The sequence below is a fragment of the Gossypium arboreum genome, chromosome 4, assembly GCF_025698485.1.
Source record: "Gossypium arboreum isolate Shixiya-1 chromosome 4, ASM2569848v2, whole genome shotgun sequence".
Lineage (NCBI taxonomy): Eukaryota > Viridiplantae > Streptophyta > Magnoliopsida > Malvales > Malvaceae > Gossypium > Gossypium arboreum.
This window is the reverse complement of record NC_069073.1, coordinates 102,221,530-102,230,745: the sequence shown is the minus strand read 5'-3', so window position 1 is coordinate 102,230,745 and position 9,216 is coordinate 102,221,530.

The window sequence follows — 9,216 nt, the reverse complement described above, 5'->3', positions numbered from 1 at the left end:
GTAGAAATAGTCTCATATCCATGCAAGAATTAAAATGAGTTTCATGCATGATCAAATTTATGGGCCCATTGCAATAAAAATAGAGGAAATTAATAAGTAGCATGAATTAATTAAATTAAGCCCAAAATTAATACAAAAAACCATAAAATTGCATATTTTATTAAATCATGCCCATTATCATAATATGAACAAAATTGACCTAATTAACTATCAAATACTTGGGATTAACATTAGTTTTTAAGTCAAAAGGTGCCAAAAAAACTACAAAAAATTTATATAAATTAGAGTTTACACACCCCCGAACTTCATTCATTGCTCTTCCCAAGTAATGCAAAGCAAAAATTTAGATAAGGCAATCTTGCAATAAGTTTAAATAGAATCATTAAGTAGAATTAACTTATACACATAAACATGTATCAACAAGGTCATGCTCACAAACTCTTTTTGCTGAAAAGTTGCTCACATGTAAACTTTATTTCAAATTTTTATACTAAGTGCAGAAGAATATGCTTTTCAAGGTCATACATAACATTCACCATTCAATTAAAGTTTCCTCACCAATTAAACAAAAAAATCACACGGTTTAATTTAGTGGTCCTTGTATGTTGAACTTAACAATTTCTCTCCACTAATATAGTTGGCATAATTATCAAAATCAATAGGTCTTTTATAGGGATGTAATGGGGCTAGGCTCAAGGTAGGGATAAAAAGAAGTGAATTTTTAGGTTCAATAATCTTAACCTTACTTTGCCTTGGATCTTTTTGAGTATTTATTTTGCTCCTTTTGATTTGATATTTGAACAGAGATTTTTCTCTTCTTTTTTTTTTTTAAGCATGGAGAACATATACATCTTTTTGAATTTTTCCTCAATTTTTGCTCACTAAGACAATTATAGTTAAGATTGGTGAAAAAATAGGATAAAACTTAAAAAGATGGCAATATGACTTATGATGTAGGTGAATAATAATAAAATAAGCTTAAAGGCTCAAACTAAAGTTTCAAGGGTCAAATTCATATGGTAGGCTTTAAAGGCTCACATGATCCAAAGAAAATGTGCCTATATCATGTTTAGATTCTTATGCCTCCTAGGATTTCGCCTCAAGAAAGTTTCTAAGTCAATTCTAAGGACTTAAACCTTCATGTATGTCTATTTATAAGGAAATTAAATTTTCATGGAAAACACTACATAAGACCTAAGAACATACAAGTATTCCATACCTTGAGATAACATATAAAAACCTAAGATAAAATAAAAAAAATCATACTTACATTGTAGCTAACTTATAACAAAATTTTTTTTCTAAACATTATGTGTAAACATTACGTTACCCCTTTAAAAAGAAGCAATGTCCTCATTGCAAAAATAAATTAATGAATGAAAACTGAAAACCAGGTAGGATAGCAAGAAAAGAGAGGTGAGTCATGAAGGTTGCTTCAGTACCAAGTCTTTCTTAACAATCCAATCCTAGACATGTTCATTCACATTACCACACTACTTCACTTTTTATAATGAAGAGGCATTGATTTTAATTTATTCATGTTTGCAATTTTTTATTTATTATGCGAATGCAAAATACTAACTAAGAAAAGAAATATAAATGCCTAAAAATAAATACCTAAGAAAAGAGAATTCCCCCTTTAATTCATGTCTTCATCTATGTCTTTCTCCTTTCCCTTCTTGGTTGCACCTAATTCCAGAAGCTGTTCTTGCCATGATATGATCTAGGAACTCAGGAACAAAAGTGTTAGAGATATTCTTAAAAGTATTTATTATAAAATCATCTCTAACTTTTGCATATCTCTAGTAAGTTTGTTATTGGTTATGCATGAATTTCTACATATCCATCATAGTTGAAAATTCTAATTTCTTCCTGTTGTTTGAAGAAGTATGTAACACCCCGAACCCGAGACCATCGCCGGTGTCGGACACGAGGGGTTAGCAAGCCAAGTTCACTTGTTTTGCCCATCCATTGGACATTTCCAGTCAGGCTGGAAAAACTGCGTCACTGTCGCCTTAAAAATCATATCTCGAGTTTCAAAACTCGGAAACTGGTTTCGTAAATTTTCCCTGAATTTAGACTCATATATCCATCCATGGATTTATTTCTAGAATTTTTGGTCGGGCCAATTGGTACAGTTTATTAGTTAAAGTCACCCATGTTACAGGGATCGACTGCTCTGACCTTCGCGCGGTATAACTTGAATATCTCTCTGTACAGGGCTTTAATGCTGGTGCTGTTTGTTTCAAATGAAACTAGACTCAAAATGGAATCTGTACATATAAGGTATGTCGCCTAATTCTTTCTGGATAATTTATAGTAAATTTTTAAAGTTGCGACAGGGAACCCAGAAACCATTCTGGCCCTGTCTCACAATAGCTTTAATATCTCTTAACCTGTAACTCCTATGACCATTTCGTTTCTTCCATAAGAAAATAGACTCATCAAGGTTCATTTACATAGCTTATTCACTATTTAATTCCATTCCTATGAATTTTGGTGATTTTTCACATTCACGCCACTGCAGCTGGCAGCATCTGTTTTAAGGTAGGTCTTACCTATTTGGTAGTCTCCATGAACCAACTAGTCTTGCCATACATAGGTTCATATATGATCATTTTAACCATGCCAATGGCTGATCATATGACCAACATTCCCATTTCCAATCCATAGCCACATCATGACACCAAATATATACATACAAACCACAATTAGTCTAAGTTCATGCTTCCTTTTCGAGCCATTTTCGCATGGCCGTACATACTTACATTACAACATATTTAACAAACAAGAGGTAGTCCTATACATGCCATCTCAAGTTCAACCAAAAATTTATACCAAAATGGAGGCTTGATAGTGTGGATGACTTGACTTCAACGATCCCGAATCCGATTGCTATCGAGCGAAATCTAGAAAACCGAGAGCCAAAGCGGTGAGTAAGCATTTTTATGCTTAGTAAGTCTCAAGGAATATAATCAACTCTAATTACAGCAATACATTCACATAGTTAAATGCATCATTTCATTAATGCACATTCACATAATCATACTTACTTCACCATCCCAACTCTTATGTTCATACACAAATAACGGCTTCATTAAGGCCGATAACTCGTTCCATCATAGGAGCGGATATTCACACGCTTACTCCTAGCGCAAAGCACACACCGCACTTACCTTGTCATTGGGAAATTTCACAAGTGCATTAGCTGAAATTTTCCAGCAAGCTTATAATTTTCAAATCACATACCTTCGAGTTTAACCGGATGTCGCTACTCGATCAATCCCGGGACATAGCCGGTTATGGTAACCCGCACCAAGGCCTACGGGACTTAACCCGGATATCACGATTTGCACAAATGCCTTGGTCTTAGCCGGATAGAATGACTTCGCACGAATGCCTTCGGTCTTAGCCGGATGTAGCCACTAGCACAATTGCCTTGGGTCTTAACCCGGTTATAATTTCCAGCATAATTGTCTTCGGGCTTAGCCCGGATATCATTCAATTTCTCATGCACACATACATCAATAATCATTGGACATACATATTTCATTTTCGTTACTAAGGCTCAAACACAATTATAATCATTAGCATATTCGCCTTGGGACTTAGCCCGGTGGAATTCAAATACTCATACACACATAATCAATAATCATACACATCCATATTTCATCTCACATAATTCAAGTAAGGTCACTTCTTGAGGACTTACCTCGGATGTTGTCGAACGGCTTTTACGGCTATTCGATTACTTTTCCTTCCCTTGTCCAATTGTGGCCCTCTTAGCTCTTGAGCTAATTCAAACAAATTCAATTTATCAAAACCTCATTGTGCTAGCTTATGGCGAATATGACAAGGAATTTAAATGGTCATATGGCCACCCTTTAGCTTGAATACACAATGGTCATGCACATTTTATACTACATCAAGCAATTCAATACAATTTATTCGAGCATCAAGGAAAAGCTAAGGCCTTCAATAGGCTACCCAAGGCCGAATATTCATGTACATGTTGAGGTCAATTTTGCACTTAATACCTCACAAAAACAGCATGCAATTTACTAATTAATGCTTTGCACATTGTGGCTCAAAACTTATAATATAGCATCAAGCACTTATATGTGTGCTAGGCCGAATTGTGCTTGCAATTTCACAAGCATTCTTCCACATTTTCTTCTTTAAACCAATATATTCATCACTTAGTTCATAACCAAACATAATGTGCAATCATATATATGCATATATGAGCATGGCCGAATTTTCAAGGTGTCCATAGCCATCCAAAACACAAATTTTTAACTAACATGCAAGAAGCATGAATCATGCTCAAGAATGCATCATGGCGAATATGACAATCATGCTCCTTTTCAATTTCAATCATGATAAAACAAAGAGAAAACTCAAAATCTTACTCAAGAGTAGACAATCCATCATTGCATGCATCATCATCAAGCTTCACACTTAGCATGCAATGGCTTTATCACCATAACAACTTTGGCCAAATACCATTTCCATGGCTTAACAAAGATTTGAGCCATGGCTAACATGCACATCAAGTTAGCAACCAAAGCATGCATGAAACTCCTAACACAACCTCATACATACCTTAATCTTGATGCAAACTTAGCCAAATCTCCTTCTAGATCTCTTCCAAACCAAGCATGAAGCAAAAATCCTCCTTCTTCCTTAGTTTTGGCTCAAAGAAAGGATGAACAAAATTTTTTCTTTCCTTCTCTACAACTCACGGCAATGGGGGATTACCACACTCACACACATTTTTTTCATTTTTTATCACCCATACACCTTTGTTTATTATTTCACCCTAATGCACCAACAAAACATGTTTCATGACATGTTTAGCCCATCCTCCCTTGTCATGGCCGGCCACCACCTATAAAGGGGGAATTTGACATGCAAGTCCATTATTTTGCATGCATGCTTTAATTAGTCATCACACATTTCCTATCATACTTTCAAAGTTCATTACTAAGTCCTTTCTTGTGGAATTCACCCTTATAACACTAAATCAATCATCATAAAATGTCATACATGAGCACACACATATTATAGGCATCAAAATAAATTTTAATTATTTTTATGCCTCGGTTTTGTGGTCCCGAGACCACCTTCCGACTAGGGTCAATTTTGGGTGTCACAACTCTCCCCACTTAAGAAATTTTCGTCCCAGAAAATCTTACCGTAAATAGGTTTGGATATCGCTCTTTCATAGAGTTCTCGGTCTCCCAAGTAGCTTCTTCTATCCCGTGCTTGAGCCATAACACTTTTACTAGCGGAACCCACTTGTTTCACAACTCTTTCACTTCGTGATAGGATACTGAATCGGTTCTTCCTCATAACTCATATTAGCTTGAATTTCAATTTCGATGGACTAATCACGTGCGATGGATCGGATCTATAGCGTCGAAGCATCGAAACGTGAAAGACATCGTGAACCTTTTCGAGTTCGGGGGCAAAATCAAACGATATGCCACCGGATCGACTCGCCGGATATCTCATATGGCCCAACGAACCTCGGGCTCAACTTGCCCTTACGGCGAATCGAGTATCTTTTTCCAAGGCGATACCTTGAGAAACACTTTATCACCCACGATACTCGATATCCTTACGCTTCAGTCCGCGTCACGACTTCGACGATCGGAGGCTATCTTCGACTTTCACGGATTACTTTCACTTTCTGCTCAGCATCCCTAATCAAATCCACCGAAAATCTTGCTTTCACCGAGCTCGGTCCAAAACAATGGTGTACGGCATTTACGACCGTACAAGGCCTCGTAGGGTGCCATCTTAATACTTGATTGAAAGTTTTGTTGTAAGCGAATTCAATCAACGGCAAATACCGTTCCCATAAACCACTAAACTCGAGGACGCAACATCTTAACATATCCTCAAGTATCTCGAATTATCCGCTCGGATTGACCATCGGTTTGGGGGTGAAAGGCGGTCTTGAAATGCAACTTGGTACCCAAAGCCTCTTGCAATTTTTTTTCCAAAATCGCGACGTAATCTTGGGTCTCTATCCGACACGATAGAAATAGGCACCCCATTCAATCGAATAATTTGGGAGACGATAATTACGCCAATTTATCGAGCGAAAAATCCGTCTGACGAGGATAAAATGAGCGACTTGGTCGGGTCTATCAACAATGACCCAAATCGCATCTTTCTTACTTGCCGACATCGGTAATCCGGATATAAAATCCATTGTCACTCGATCCCATTTCTATTCGGTATCATGATTGGCTGAAGTAATCCCGATGGCACTTGATGTTCCGCTTTCACTTGTTGACATATCAGACACCTTGAAACAAATTCAGAAATATCTTATTTCATACCGGGCCACCAAAATTGGCGTTTCAGGTCATTGTACATTTTAGTACTACCCGGGTGGATTGACATTCGACTACTGTGAGCCTCGCTCAAAATCATCGAAACAAGTTCCGAATCCCTTGGAATACATAATCGACCCTTGAACGTCAAGCAGTCATTGTCGTCAATCTGAAATTCCGATTCTTCATCCGAAACACATTCGGCTCGCTTAGCGACCAATTCAGCGTCGACCTTTTGAGATTCAAGTATTTGATGAATCAATAATGGTTTGGCCTCTAATTCGACTACTAGCACCTCCTCGGGTGAAACGGATAAATGAGCATCCATCGCTCTCAAAGCAGACAGTGCCTTGCGACTTAAAGCATCGGCCACCACGTTGGCCTTTCCCGGGTGATAATCAATGCTTTGAGTTCATAGTCTTTCCACAACTCAAGCCAACGTCGTTGTCGCAGGTTTAAATCTTTCGAGTCATCAAATATTTTAGACTCTTGTGGTCCGAATAAATATGACACCTTTCTCCAAACAAGTAATGCCGCCATATCTTCAAGGCGAACACTATGGTCGCTAGTTCAAGGTCATGGGTCGGATAGTTTCTCTCATGCGGCTTTAGTTGTCTCGACGCGTAAGCCACAACTCGACCTTCTTGCATCAACACACAACCTAACCCAAGCAAGGATGCGTCCATCAGATATGACAAACTCTTTACCGGACTCTACTGTACTAGCACTGGGGCCTCGGTTAAACAAGTTTTTAGTCGATCGAAACTTTCTTGACAACGTTCGACCACTCGAACTCAACATCTTTTTGGAGTAGTTTCGTCATCGACGCAGCTATCATCGAAAAACCTTTCACAAATCGTCGATAGTATCCAAGAAGCCCCAAAAGCTCCTAACTTCGGTAACATTCCTTGGAGGTTTCCAATTGACTATGGTCGAAATTTTGTTCGGGTCCACCACGACACCGATCGCGACACCACGTGCCCCAAAAAAAAACTAACCTCTTTCACCAAAATTCACATTTACCGAACTTTGCGTATAACTCGCTTATCTCGTAAGATTTGCAACACTAGCCTCGGTGTTCGGTTTCATCTCTCGAATTGACCTAAATGTCATCGATAAATACAACTACGAACCGATCCAAGTATGGTCTGAAAATTCTATTCATTAAATCCATAAACACCGTAGGGCATTAGTGAGCCCAAACGGCATCACTAGGAACTCATAGTGACCATATCTCGCTCAAGGCGGTCTTGAGTACGTCCGAATCTCGGATTCGCAATTGATAATAGCCCGATCTCAAATCTATTTTCGAGAACACCGAGGCCCCTTTAGTTGATCGAACAAGTCATCGATACGTGGCAACGGATATTTGTTCTTTATTGTCGCTTTATTAAGTCGACGATAATCGATGCATGTACCGCATGGTTCCATCCTTCTTTTTCACGAACAACACTAGCGCACCCCAAGGCGAAAAACTCGGGTGAGCAAAACCTCTATCCACCAATTCTTGCAACTGAGCTTCCAACTCCTTTAATTTCGTTAATGCCATACGATACGGAGCTATCGAAATTGGAATGGTACCAGTACCAATTCGATGCCAAATTCTACTTCCGAACAGTGGTAAGCGGCAATTCTTGGGAAAACATCCGGTATTCACAAACCACGGGCACAGATTCGGGTTTCTTTTACGATTCCTTGTCATCGAAAGCACGTCGCAAGGTATGCTTCGCCCCTTTTCTTACATATTTACGGGCCAACATCGGCGATATTACGGTTGGCAACTCCTTTAAGTCCGTAGACTCAACCAGTATTATCTTGTTATTCGAGCTCCTCAAATCGATAGTCTTGCTCTTTCAATTTACAACCGCGATCGTGCATGGTCAACCAATCCGGACCAAGAATAACGTCGAACTCATCGAGCGGCAAAAGCATCAAGTTCGCGGAAAACAAGAACCTCGGAACACTAGGGGACTTTTCTTGCACACTTTGTTGACAAGCACGTAATGACCCAAGGGTTTGACACCGAATTACAAACTCGAGAGACTCAATAGGAAAAGTCTTCTTGGATGCTAAGGTTTCACATATATAAGATTGAGTAGAACCGGGGTCAATCAAAGCAATCACATTAGTATTGAAAAGAGTGAAAGCACCGTAATGACATCCGGAGAGGCAGATCCTCGGCGTCTTGGCGTATGGCATAAGTCCTCGCAGAGCACGAGCCTCGGATCGATGGTAGCATCTCTAGATCCTCTCGACCGCCAACGACATTGCCCATATTTCTAGGTGGCCTACCTCGAGCAATGCAGTAGTACCCGAGTTTCCACTCGACTCACATTCTGCTCAAGCATCCTCGGGCAATCCTTCCTAAAGTGGTCGGCCGATCCACACTTATAGCAGAGCGATCACGAAACCAACAGCTCCCGAATGCCATTTGCCACAATGTTGACACTCGCCCTCTCTCGGCGATCATTTCCACCATCGGCGATCGAAGTGACTCGTGTGGTCACAGGGGTCGATCGCGTCCTCGTCTAGAAAAGCCCAAAGCGCCTCTAGACCGGTTCACATCATCTCGAAATCTCTTGATTGCTGTTGAAGAGACTTTCCGAGGACCTCTTCGAATTCTCCGGTTCCCATATCAGCTTTTGTTTCTCCTTTCTAAGCTCTTCGACTTTACAAGCTCGCTCAACAAGTACTACGATCTCTCGTATTTCGAGAATGCCAACGAACATCCTTATATCATCATTCAGCCCATCCTCGGCGTTTACACATAATAGCTTCGGACGAAATGCATTCTCGCGTGTACTGGCTAAGCCTCACAAACTTTCGTTCGTGAGTCGAATCGGACATAGAACCTTGCTTAAGATCAAGG